At 38.2% G+C, this 13,807-nt stretch overlaps 1 long non-coding RNA gene across 1 annotated transcript in view; it reads right to left on the reverse strand.

Annotated features, from left to right (window-relative positions):
* The window catches only part of LOC120777414, a 112,700-nt gene that overhangs the window by 56,245 nt on the left and 42,648 nt on the right, over nt 1–13,807 (reverse strand). The window contains exon 2 of the long non-coding RNA XR_005705511.1: nt 2,354–2,403. This is a non-coding gene — a long non-coding RNA (uncharacterized LOC120777414). The remainder of the gene's footprint in view (nt 1–2,353; nt 2,404–13,807) is intronic.

The following is a 13,807-nucleotide window of genomic DNA, read 5'->3' on the forward strand; positions in this document are numbered from 1 at the left end:
CTTCGCCGTCAGAAAAAAATATTTTAGCTTACAAATAAATGTTTTCTTAGCAAAAACTAACCTAAATTAATTTCCTCGCGCTTCTATTCCTCAAGGCAGTCAACAAATATGCACTTTCCGTAACGGAAGTGACCTTTGCACTATTAATTTTGGATTTTTAATTATAAATTCATTATTTGCTACAGACTGTGTGTCACCTTGAGCAGAAAAAAAAGGACGGATGAAGTAAGATCTCGTAGTGAAGGAGTGCGCATCCGGTGAATTTGACCTTTCCTAAAAGCGAATTTCCTGCCTTCGACGCCAGCACCATAACTAATTGTGTGCGATTCAGTAGACCTAATCCTTCACAAAATGCACATTGGAAATAAAATTTAAATTTTTTTTTTTATTTTTATTTTCGTGCACCAGATTTACCTTTTCTGTGGCGCTGATAAAAGAGACAGCGTGGAAGCCTGGTAGCCCGCGGCCGCAAGCGCCTCAAAATTAAAGTCACGTAGTGAATATTGAGCGAAAGGAAGGTGAAGAAATTAGGTGACAGGCTGAATGACGTGCAGCGCGCTAATGAAATCCGCTCAATAAATGTATGTGTGTTCGCATAGCTTGGTATGTGTTTTTGTGTATGTATGCAGATTAAGGCGATTAGAATCGCGTCAGAACGCCTTGTTGTTGACAGCATTAATAAAATGCATTTAATTGATCCTAATAGCATGAAGAATAACAAAATAAAGCAGACAAAATTAAAAAAGAAAGCAAATCAATGCCACAACAAAATTTGCTTTTGGACAGACAATAGGACGGCAACATGTTTTGTATGTGGCACGTTGCATGCGGTTTGTTTACCTTTTGTAGCGCTGGCATTTTGAGTAGAAGTAAAGTTTCTTTCAGGTATTTAAATCACCAGCTGAGGCAGCAACACTTTATAACGCTATATAAATATGCATGTATATGTGTGCGTGTTTATTGAAAGGTGTACGTGTCAGATAATAAATCGCTCCATTTCGCTGACGCATTTTCCAAACTAATTATTACGCGCTCGCACATGCATATTTGTCTGAAGGCAGCGCCTTTATATGTTATGAGAACCACACATGTACGTCAGCAGTTCATGCAACACACACGAACACACGCACAGACCTACATATGCTACACGTACATAAGTAAAATTTGAATAAAATTCAGTTCAAAGCCCATAAACCGCCAAACACTTACGAAGCTGCTAATAAAAACTACTCCACTTCACTTTATTTGTGCGAGTATATGTGTGTGTGTGTGCGAGCGATTGCCTTATTGTTATTTGCGCCGCCGCATTGTCTTCGCACTGCGCCTTTTAGGTTATGTGGTGGGGTTTTAAATAAAATTCAAGTCATGTTCGCATTACAAATTGTACACTCGCCGTAATCGTCTTAATCGCAACAGGATCAAGGCGTAGCAAATGGCGCAGTATTGCTTGTAATGCACTGAAAATTTCAATATGCAACACTATAGGTACCTTTATAAGCATATTGATATAAAATAAAGATTCTCATACACAAAAAAGTGAGCTTTCTTGATTTCCTTATACATTAACTGAAAATTCATAACTTTTTCGATTGCAGAGATTGGAGAAACTAAAAGAACTCTTCAAAGCATATTCAAAAATATAATTTTATGAAATCTATAAGTCAGCTCTAATAACCAAACCTTCTTTATAAATATGTCTATGAATCAATCCCGACAAAATCCGGGATCCCGAAAATATCCGAGATCCCGAAACTACTTTTACTTTGTTAAGAATTTAGCATAATGACAATTATTATAAATATTTATGAATCAATCCCAAAAAAATGCCGTTTTCCGTTTAAAGTATTTAAAATCCCGATGTTTTCGATTCAAATGTATGGCCGTTGCTGCATTTACAAAAGCTGTATTTTTTAAAATGATCTCAAAAATTATAGCAGCAGTCAGAAAATTTCGGGATCCCGAAAATGTTTTACTATTTTTTGTTAGTAAGATAATTATTAAGCAAACCGACTACATGATTAATATTACAATTAATTCCGAAAAAAATCAGTTTTGTAATCCCGTTTTAACGGGATTGACAAGTTTAAATCCCGATTTAGCAAATAAACTAAAAAAATGTCGAAATGAATCCGTAATAAGTTTAACAACTGACTTTTGAGTTTTGACACTAAATTATTAATATCACGTTGAATACCGAACAATCACGGTTTCGCGGGATTGGTAATTTTAAAACACGACTTAGTAGGTTTAACAACTGACTTTTGCATTTTTAAAACCTCAAAATAAAATATGGTCAAAAATTCTCCAATTCTAATCGATTATTTAAAGTTTGGAAGTTTACAAGTGAACTTACCTGGAATACTACCGAAAACAAAAAAATTTCCCTCAATCAGCTGATCACACCTGTAAAAAACGAAAAAAGTAATCAGCAGGTTTAGAAATAAAAAACATGACATTAAATGATTAAAATTATGAAGAAGCCCGTTTTTCGGGATTGGTAATTTTAAAAACCCGATTAAAGTTTAACGACTCACTTTCGGGACCTTAGAATCTCAAAAAAATTTAGCAACCAAAATATTGCCGAAATGGATTCCGAAAATTCCGTTTTCTCGAGTTGGAAATTTTAAATCGCGATTTAAGCTTAGTTTTTTTGATCTTCGCCATAGGGAAAAACACAGAAGGAGTACTTAGCAGGTTTAAAAATATACTGGGGTTTGAAAAGAAACTTGGAAATAAAGAATAGGTCATCAGAATAGACTCTTTCTTCCTCCGATTTCCGCGAAATATAATTTTTTTAACGAAAACTAGGAAGTAAAAAATATTGTTACGGGTGATAGGGTTCTATTTGAAACTCTCATCTCTCTCCATTTATGTTTTGGTTCATTTTATTTTACCGGCTATAGGTTAGTTAACTGATCGTTGCCAAAGTGATCCTTTTAAGATCAAAAATAATTTACAACTGGTCCCAAACATCGCACAAATTTATATCAAATATTTAAATGAAAAAATATTAGGTGCCAATGTTCCTGTCGGCGACTTTATAATACAACAAAAACATAAAAAAATCAGACTGATTGTTCTCCTTTAGATAGATGCTTACTTTTGAGCGGGTATTCCTTCAACGCTGCTACTAATTAATCAGCAACAAACGCCTGCCAAATACTTATTATTGCAGACTTATGTGAGACTCGCGCAATTAACGCTAATGGTCTAAATTTCCAGCTGCTTCCAGTGGCTTGCAGTAATGAGAGGCTGCAAGCGCTGAAAGTCAGCCGCTCGCGCGTTAACACCTTTAGGCAAAATACAGCTGAAAAATACAAAAAACATTTGCTCGAAAATTTCTGCATTAACGTATGAGCATAAAATGGATCACATAGCACGCTATTTGTTGCAAGTTGGAGTTTTAGTCCGAATTATATAATTTCAATATAATAAATGAAATTCGTGCAACGCCTACTGCACGGCTAACTCTTTTAAATAGCCGCTCGTGCAACATAAATAGCAAAGCGGTAGGCAGCCAAGGCATTTCAGCACGTCCTTGCAAGGTGGCGACTGCTGACAGCCAGCAGCTAACTTGCAGCAGCGCCGTAGACAGGCTGCAAAGCAAAACTGAGAGGAAAATTGCCTTACTATTCCGCCAGCAGCTCGTCATAGATGTGTTAATTTGTGAATTGCTTGCCACTAACATGCAACAGCACGCACATACTATGTGTGTACATACACATGTATATTTAAAGTGTAAGTTTTGTGGCATGTTCGCTACATGTGCCGCAATTGCAACACGTTCGCGTAGTGACCCATAACATGGATGCAACCCGAGAGCGTCGGTCGCGTACTTTTATATTTTATAGTCTACCTTTTTACACGATTTTAAGACATTTCTACTTTTCAACCTTTGTTTTTATTTTTATTTTGTATTTTTTTTTTTAATTTTCCTACTAATTTCGTTTTATGTTTCGGTTAGCTATAATTGGAAAATTTTCTTTAATTATAGCAGAGGTCGCATTCTGAACTTTTTCCATTAAATGATTGCTAACCGAAAATAAATCAAGATTCCATTGCCACCGCAACATGACGGTCAGTATCAGTTGTGGCACGTCGTTGTTGCAGCACTTCATCAAAGGCTCGTAGTGTAGCCATGCATCGAGTTGGTGTTGTGGCGCTGCAGCAAGCATATCGTTGCATCTACAATGCTGCTCATTTAATGCTTCTGAGTTATACACCTGTTGCCACTAAATATCCACAAAAGACAGCTGTATCATGTTGCATACAACAAATGGTACACGTACGGCGCATCAGTGGCCGCCCATCCTTAGTTAATGACTTAGTTGTATTACTAATTAGGTGGAAATGTTTGAGTGTTTACCGACAATCGGTGGAAAAAATCTAAGCAAGAGTCTGTGAAGCAATCAGAGAGGATGCCAGTGCCATCAGTACCAATAAGGCTGAAGATGCTATCATTCATATATTTTTGTAACAAGAAAGCTGTTCAGCCAGCATAAAGAATTAGTAAAAATTAGACACTTTAGTACATAAAAGTAATAAACGATTTCCATCAATCAATTTGTAGTACCGCTTTATGTTATACTGGTCCGATGGTCGGCGATTCCGACAAATGAAGCAACATCCTGCGAAGAAAAGGACTTGAGCAAAACCAAGGTACTACCTTCAGCGATTTTGGAACGCTTTAGCACGGTGTAACCCCCGGCTTTATCTGTCCACTAAAATCTGTTAGACCTACGTCATTTTGTACCCGTCTACAATAAATATTACCTCTCGTAGCTTTCGCTCTCCGACAAATAACGGTAAATCTTCGAAAATATCTCTGCTATACACGGAATTATTCTATATGTTCCCAGGCAGATTGGGCAAAACTTTTTCGGTGCTTCATCTCGTCGAAAGGAAAACTAAGCATTAAAAGCCTCTAGGAATGACGAAGCCTCTAGTGAAACTGTAAACAAGAGTCGTATATCGGGTATTTAAAGAGCTGAGCTACGGGTCCTCACAGTTCGGTTGAATAAGCCGCTTTAACGGCCATCGCACTGATTAGTCGAACACTTTTCTATTACTCAGCAGAGGATTTGATAAAACTTGAGACTGACTCTCCCTCTCTTGTCGTTCGCTCCCTGACAAATAATGATTAATCTTCACGAATATTTTTAGCAATGAAAAGGGTTATTCTATAAATACTCTAACATTTTGAATTGGGCTAAACTTTTTCGTCCCTCGTTTCTTCATTGAAAGAAGAAGTAAAAGATAGAAAGTTTGACGAAGCCTCTACCACAACTCTATATAGCATTGCTATGAGCCTTTGTCCAGTCATTTCTTCACTCTTACCAACAGGTGCTACTTTGCACTGAGTAGGCAATTGAAAATTAAAGTCCTCTCTCGATAAACAAAGACCAAACTTTAGTCCATCTCCCTCATCATTTTCGTTTTGCTGTATGGTGCAGAGGCATGGACAATGACATCATCAGAGATGAGTCGGTCTTAGGGATGTTCAAGAGAAAGGTTTTGCGGAATATTTATGGTCCTTTGCATATTGGTAATGGCGAGTGTCGCAGCTGATGGAACGATGAGCCGGACGATATCTACGGCGACTCTGACATAGTTCAGCGAACACGGAGACAGCGGCTGCGCTTGGCTAGGTCTTGTCGTCCGAATGGATGAAAACACTCCAGCTCTGAGAGTATTCGACCAAGTACTCGTCTGTGGAAGCATAGGACGAGGAAGACCTCCACTCCGTTGGAGAGATCAGGTGAAAAAGGACCAGGCTGCGCTCGGTATCTCGAATTGGCGGCAAAAAGCGAAAAAAGGAATCGACTTGACTTTTTTCTGTTTCGAAACTGGAAGTTATAGCGGCTTTCGAAAAGAGTTGGATCTACATTAGCGACTTCGACAAGCTAATTCTCATATACTTCTTATACTCACAACAAAGGATTAAGACATATCTCTTGTATAAACAAAACCAACGCATATTCGCCGTACTTGCATCCGCGCCTTGCCACAAGCAGTAGCCGAAAATGCGGCAAGAACACAGTAATACAACTGATTAGTGGAACAAAAGTGACTTAATGAAGCTACAGTCATAAAATAGCAGAGAACATCTTGAATCTTGATAGAATGGCGAAAGGCAAAAGTGAACAAAAGACTTGGAAATAGCAAAAACAACAAGCGCTGAGCAATTATACAAGCATTCCTACACTAAGCAGTGTTTATACGAGTATATACCGTATTTTTGTGGCATGCAACACTGCCGCGTTTATGAGGCGCAAATGGAAGCCACTCAATATATGTATGTACATGGCGGATCAACATAAAGACGCATGACCTTGGCGCATCAAGCGAGTAATAACTGTGCTAATGTCAGGACTGTGTGTGTGTGTGTGTGTTAGTGTCTACTATACTTGGCAGTGACAGCAAATGTTGCACAGCGATGACGCATACCGCCATTAAATGCAACTTATACGCTGGTGTTAATTGCGCGCTGGCACAAAGTGGGGGACAGAAATGAAGAAAAGGGTACGGCGCGCACAGAGTTATCAGCAAAGTTTAGTCAGAAGTCACAGGAGCGCGTCATTACGCAGCCAAAAGTGTACAAACACAAAGGAGATATTTTCACAAGCGCATGAAAGGAGTGAGTAGCCAATCTACCAGTAATATACGTTTGTGTACGTGCGCTGGGTGTTGCCTACTTTGCGGAAATATCCGAAAGAGCTAGCGCTTAGCCAGTTCCTAGGAAGTCACAGATAGGCGCAGTTGAAAGGGCGCTGCCGCCTTTGTTGCCATTACTTGCAGCTACTGTGCGTTGAGTGCTCAATTGCTTTGCGAGCACATCAATTGAGCACTGAGCTCTGCGCGGCAATTGAGTCGTAAAAATATTTTATGCCACATATATCAGGAGATAGGCATAAACACACATACACTCCACGCTTGAACCTCGAAAACCGAAATCCTTGTGAAATTAGTCGCAGATCCAGTCATTCGTTAACTGCATTTATGATTTTATTGTTGTGTTAGCAGGTTTATCTCTACGCCTGCCTGTCGCTTAGGCTACGCCGCAATAAAAACTCACAAAACTCGCATGAAAACCCGAATTAGAGCGCTGAGTACGTGTATGTTAGGGCGTAAGGCAATACCTCACTTCACATTTCCACGAATCGTTGAAGGATGAAGCATTTTTATGACAACTGAATTTTAGTATTTGCATGTGAGCACATTAAATGCAGTAAGGCGCGTAATAAAAGGAGCTCACAAGTTAAGCACATAGACATGTGTGTACCTTTATAAATTTAATGCTTAGTCTGAGAGTCTGAGTTTTTCCCTTGAATACGAAGTAGTCAGATTGCGCGGTGCGATATCTTTCGAAAACATAAAAAAGGATTTAAGAAGTTCAGAACACAACTTGTGAAATCCATTTATTTGAAATTAGCGAAGAAACTGACGAATTGTCGACTGGAACCCTTTAAGTCACAGTTTTTGTTCTTGTCCATCACTATGAACTCTAGGCAGGTATAAATAATCAAGAAGTCAAGTAAATTATTTCACCAACTTGTATAATAGTGAAAAAGAGCTCAAGTGAAAAAATAGACAAGAGAGAGAGTGAGGCAGCGGTCAGATATGACTTAGATTGCTTGCTGAATCAGAAGCTCCGAAGTCCCATCTAGAGCCATCCAAGTAGACTGCACACCATGAGCCCGCTCCAAAGCGTAAAGAAACAAAGCAGTCGGCTGGCAAGATTATAGAAAGTTATGGAATAGTTTTCACTGATTATCTTTGCAAATGAAAGACCATCAACAGTGAAGAAAAATTAAGTGCTGTTTCACCAAAAATCCATCAATTTGGCTTCGAATAGCTTCCGCATATACCGTATTCTTTGGTTCTGGCCCACAGCGACTATTTCCTGTTCTCAGACCTCAGAAGAATGCTCACTGAAGGGAGAAAATTTTCATCGAATGAAAAGCTGATCACCAAAACTGAAGCTTATTTCGAAACAAAGAACAAATCATACTACAAAACTGGTATCTAAAAGTTGGAGGGTCGCTATAAGCAGTGCATCACCCTTGAATGGAACTACATATGTATGTTGTATACAAAAAAAGAAGTTATGTCACAAAAATGTGTCTTACTATGGTAGGTCAGGATCTTTTCAATCGACCTGTTATTTTTCATGAAATTATTTATGCCCCAAACTCCAATACAGTGTGAGTTCCATACTAGCTGTTGCTGTTGTTGTGAATTTCCAGACCCTGATTGGGAGAAAGCACAAGAATAACCGTTATCACTGTCACTAAACGGTAGTTCTCGGAAAAGAATTGCTTCGAATCATTGTGAAAGGAGTGTTAGTGACATTGTGGGGCATGCAAAACGAGCCGCTGGAGTTTTTCCATCTTCTTTCTACCTATTAGTATTAAGATATATTCCAACCTCTCTCTATATTCCGGCTCTATCAGTTTACTTTCGGTCGTCCAAAACATTCTTCTTTTTATAACACATATTCCAGAGTTTTCTCTAGAGAACAACCGCTTTCAGCACTTTGTAGACTAACAGATATGCCTAGTAAGACTCTGTGCCATAATAATTCCGAATGTTAAAGTGCTGTGAGCTCTTCGATAAATAGCTGGTTTGCTTAGCATTGATCGAAAAACTAAAATTTTCTCTTATAAGAACTCCGGCCCACAAGAAATAGTGAGTGTAGAGCAAGTAAAACTTATTCTGGAAGCTTTAAAGCGAAGAAAATATCGTCTATTAGACGAGGCTTATAACAAATTTCGATAACCAAGAATATTCGATTCAATACTTGAGAATAGAAAATCAAAAGTTATATTAAATGAAGCAATAAACTGTATACAAAGACTAGCATCCAACAAACGCGGGTTCCGACGGTCATGTGAAGGTTTTAGATCTAAAATCATAGGACTGAAATTGCTAAAAACTCGATTTTACATTTTCTTTCTTGTGAATGTGCCGACAGGAAAGCGAAAGCTCAATGAACGGATAGAACCGACCATTTACTAGTTCTGTTGCCCCTGAATTATATAAGCAAATAGTTTGGTAGACTATTCCTATGCTCCGTTTTGGTCTCGGTATTAAAGAACTGTAATATATATATTTTATAATTCAAAAATTAAGCAGCATTTCCTTGATGGCTATTCGGGTTTGGTATGTCTTCTGCTAACTCAAATGCGGCTACTCAGTTTTGGAGCAACTTCTGTAACATCTTTCATGCGACGCACACAAAAGTAAATCTACACTATCGCCCACCTTGCTGATGTTTGCAATGTCTAAACCGGAAGTTCACACAATACAGTTGCTGAGAAGACTCCACATAACCCTTTACTGCCAGTAACACGGCGCTGTTTACCCAAAACCGCCGCAGCCAATCAACTAAAGCGGCTGATCCAGGCGATCAGTTAAGTAGCGCTAAACATAGCAGCCAATCGATCACTGATTGTTGATCTTGTTGACACAAATTATGCGACAATTTCGTTGCCATAAATCGTAAATCGCGTTTGCGGCTTAAGAATTGTAACAACAAGGTGACGGCAACAACTAAATGTGTGCTTGTTGAAAATGCAACACGCACAACACAACCAATAGCGAGAACCGGTGTTGGGTGAGCCAAATGTTGTAAACACCAACCGCAGTACACACATACATATGTATGATGGTATTTATGGTTGCATTGGACGTGATGATTGCTGCATGGATTGGGGCGCTGCCACTGCTACGCATTGCAACATAATTTGTCCCTCGAGAACGCAGGCGCGAAAATGATAGAGGAAGAAAGCCAGGCAGTAAGCCAGCGCGCTGATCATGCAGCAACGACGAGGTGCTACCGCTGAGACGATTGTGGCGGGCAAAGTTATGCTGCGCGTTGATAGAAGGTGAGAGTGTGGCACATAAAGACGATTTAAGTTACGTTGATGGCCGCAAGAATGCACCTGTGCAACAGATATGGGCAAATGCCGGTGTTGTTGCTAGTGTTATTGTTATTTTCTTGCAGCATCATTACTCACATTGGCAACAAGTGTAATTTTTTCCGCGTTGTTTATTTGCTTGGTCTCTTAACGATCACTTTTTTCCGCCGCGGCGCGCAGCCAATGTTCTGGCGTTGTCGCAAATTGTTGTTGCTGCTCGCAGTTGAAGCGTTAATTTTTTTTCGCGAGCAACGGTGGTAAGCGCAACACACATTTGCGCCTCTTTCGCGCAGCCATCCATTCAGACTGCAACGCGCTCGCACACAACTGTAGCGACCACAACGGTACGCCATGTGTTCGCTGGCGATCGCGCCGCATAATTGCAATCAATTTCTGTTGCTGCAGCAACGCAGCAATGGCAAGCGGCAAGGGAGCGGCCAACGTCATTATCGTTATCATCATCATTATCACATTAACGCAATCGCCGCGCTTGCTGATCGCTGATCGCCGATCGTGTACGTGGCAAACCTGATCAATCTTGCCGATTTCGTTTTCTTATTTTTTCCGTGATTTTTTCGCTTTGTTTTGTGCGCTTTTTCTCCGGCGGTCGCTCTTTATTACATTTGCCGTCCGTTTCAGGATGTGAAAATTGCTTTTGTTGCCGCTGTTGCTTTGCCATTCCGCGCCAAACCTACTCATGCTGCTTGCTGCATGCCTTGCTGCCATATTTAGCGCGTTGCTGTTGCCGAACATACACTGGTAAATACATATAAAGCATAGGAACAACAGCGAAAACAAGTAACGAGTAGCGTTGGCTACAATAAAACGCAAGTTCTTGATGACAGCTAACAACGGACGTTGTTGCAGCCATATTTTAGGTAGGTTGTTGCAACAAAACTAATTTGAAGCTCGATATTTGTAATAAAACTAGTACTGTCTTAGTGCTGCAAATAAAGAAAATGATTTCTCTATAAACACTCATGATCAAATTTGACCCGGACAGGTCCTTATAAACTGGGATCGCAAACGAAATCGATAAAAAAGTTTTCACGGATTGCTAATTTAATAGTGGTGAAATTTAATCTCCATATGTCAATAAATGTGCGCTTGACAGCTGTTTCTTTACTCTATGGAGTGTACTTGATGATTCATACTCGAGAAATCATGGTCTAAATTCCGCAAGGGCTGAATTTGTAAACATAGTTTGTTCTACAAATCGTAACTCGGTTACGAGTTTGTTCTAAAAGCATTTTTTTGGTTTTTCTCCATCGGTTACACCCTGTCCACATATCCCTCGCAGGTGTATGAGCCGAGACGAAACGCCAACAAAAGGTTCCGCGATGCAGTGATGCAAATTGTAAGAAATGCAATCGAAGTATTGGAGGATTTCGGTGGGAATTTCTCGACCCAGCCGAATATCATATATGTAGCTTTGAGATATTATCTTTTACTTACTATTTCAAGAGGGCTCAAGAACGCAAAGTCCACGTCGGCAAATGGTTTTAATAAAATTTAAAATCATCGGAAATTCAAAAGTGGCGAATCCAACACACATCGTACAGCCGTTGAGGGCTTTCGGGAGAAATATTAGATTATTAGTGTCAGAACGCATAGCTATCGAAAACACTGAAAAGAGTTTTGAGTGAAGTAAAGGTAAATGGTAGGTCAGTTTGAGTTGATTGAATGATCAATTCTATTGGTTTTGTTAATGATTTGCCTAGGAGACCACCCAGTTATTTAACTAATAAGCCTTACTGGAACACCACAAAATTTATTCACGAGAGAAATCAAACATTAATGACGTTTAAGCTCCTCTGTTGAAAAAAAAAACCATATTGTGTTAAAAAAAAAATATTTTTCAACTCCGTCAGATAAAAATCATCATTATTCATGAGGGCAAAATGAAATATTCTACTTCACTTAGTTAAAAAATAGAAATCTGCTAAAGTCAATTAATTTTCTACGCCTTCTCTAATAGAAATCCGCCTACAAAATCGCTGAGTTTTGAATTACACAAAAATTAGCGTGGACAAAATGTACACAAAAGGTGACAATGTCAACAAATGGGTGAGAAAAAGCAACAAAAGCAAAGAATTCGCGCAAGTATTGAATTTCAACGAAACACAAGCAAGCAAACAAAAGCAAAAAGCTACAAAGTAATAGTAAAACATTAAGTACAATGTATAGCAATAATTTGTCTTCATTTGTCAAACGCGCAGGCGCGAGGCGTTGACAAGGCGAAGCTGACAAAATAAGTGAATGAGCGCGAGCACATGAGTTCATTGTATATGGGAATGTTAGAAGGCATGTTTGTATCTGCTCATATGTCTAAACACGGTGATTCATAATTATTTTTGAAAAGATTTTGAAAGAAAAAATTTTGTAAAAATTGTTACCAAAAAAATTCCGAAAAAAATGTACAAAAATGTGAAAATACTTTCAATGTGTAGGAAGATGAGTACAGACAGCAATTATAATTGCTGTGCGTCCAAAAAGTGACGCAGCTGGTACTGGTTCACGGGCAGCAAGAAATATGCGCGTACATTTTTGAAAAGAAAAAAATATTTTTAATAAATTGCAGACATATGTAAATGTAAAAAAGACAATTGGAGAAAATAAGCGCATATACACCTTCATTTCCGTACTCAAAATACAAAAATATGTCTGCGCATGCCTACTCAACCATATAAATGCGCCTGCGCGGTGCTGCCGCTACACGCCAGTTTTAAAAAAACACGCAAAACAACAAAGAAACGTGTGTGTATGCAGAGCGCAGTGACAAAAAATTAATTAACTTCATTTTAGCTTGTGTTGTTGTTTTTGTGTCGAGCGTAAAACATGTGCACATGTCTTGTTGACAACAAAGCTGCGAACAAGCCAGCGCTGACAAAAGGGTTATAACAAAAAATGACAACACCAACAACAGCAAGCAATTGTATAAAAGCGTAAACACGCAACGCCCGCCTACGCAGCGGCACAGCGTGTCCGTCAGTGCGGCGTGGAAAAAAATGTACAAATTGCCAGTTGGTGTCATAAACTGCGCTTTTAGGCAATTATCGTGCCGCTTTGCTTGTGCAGCAAAAAATATTTTCCAAAAAAATAAAAAATATATTATTCTCACACACATAGCAGGCTAAGCGGTCAACCCTTGCACGCCGCCAGTCAGGCTGATGATGACATTTACAGCGTGTTATTATTAAACAATTTAACAACTTCCGCTTCGCTTAACCCTTTTACCCTGGAAATATCGTTTCTTTTCTGTTTTTGAAAATAATTTGGAAATTTGTTAGAAAGTTATTAAGCAGCTGACAGGTTGGTGCAACCCCCAACCGTGACACAGGTAATTATAAATGTGAGTGGAGGAATTAGTGTGACTTACCTTAATGTGGAGGAAAAACAAAAGCAAGGAGCAGGAATGGAAAGAACAAAAAAAATATTTGAAGAAAAATATTTTTGAAGCAAAATCATTAAATTAAAAAATATATATTTTTGAAAATAAAAAATCATTAATAAAAAAAAATTGGAAAACAAATAATGAAAAAACTAAAAAGAAATCAGAAATACCATTGATAAACAAATTTTTTAGAAAAAAAGTTTTGAAAAAAATTTTCGGCAAAATTTTTAAAAAACTAGTAAAAAATATAAAAAAATTTGAAAACATCATTGACGAAAAGAACAAATTATTTTTGAAAAACAAACTTTTTAAATAAAAAAAAAATTTTTTTGGAAAAAAACTTATAAATAAAAATATTTAAAAAATTTTGAAAATATCATGGATGAACATAAATGTTTTTGAAAAACATACTTTTCAATTAAAAAAAATTATAAATACAAATATTTTGGAAAAATAACAACGAACAAAGTGATAAGAAAATATTGAGAAAAAT

This window comes from Bactrocera tryoni, chromosome 5 (assembly GCF_016617805.1).
Source record: "Bactrocera tryoni isolate S06 chromosome 5, CSIRO_BtryS06_freeze2, whole genome shotgun sequence".
In the NCBI taxonomy this organism is placed as follows: Eukaryota; Metazoa; Arthropoda; class Insecta; order Diptera; family Tephritidae; genus Bactrocera; species Bactrocera tryoni.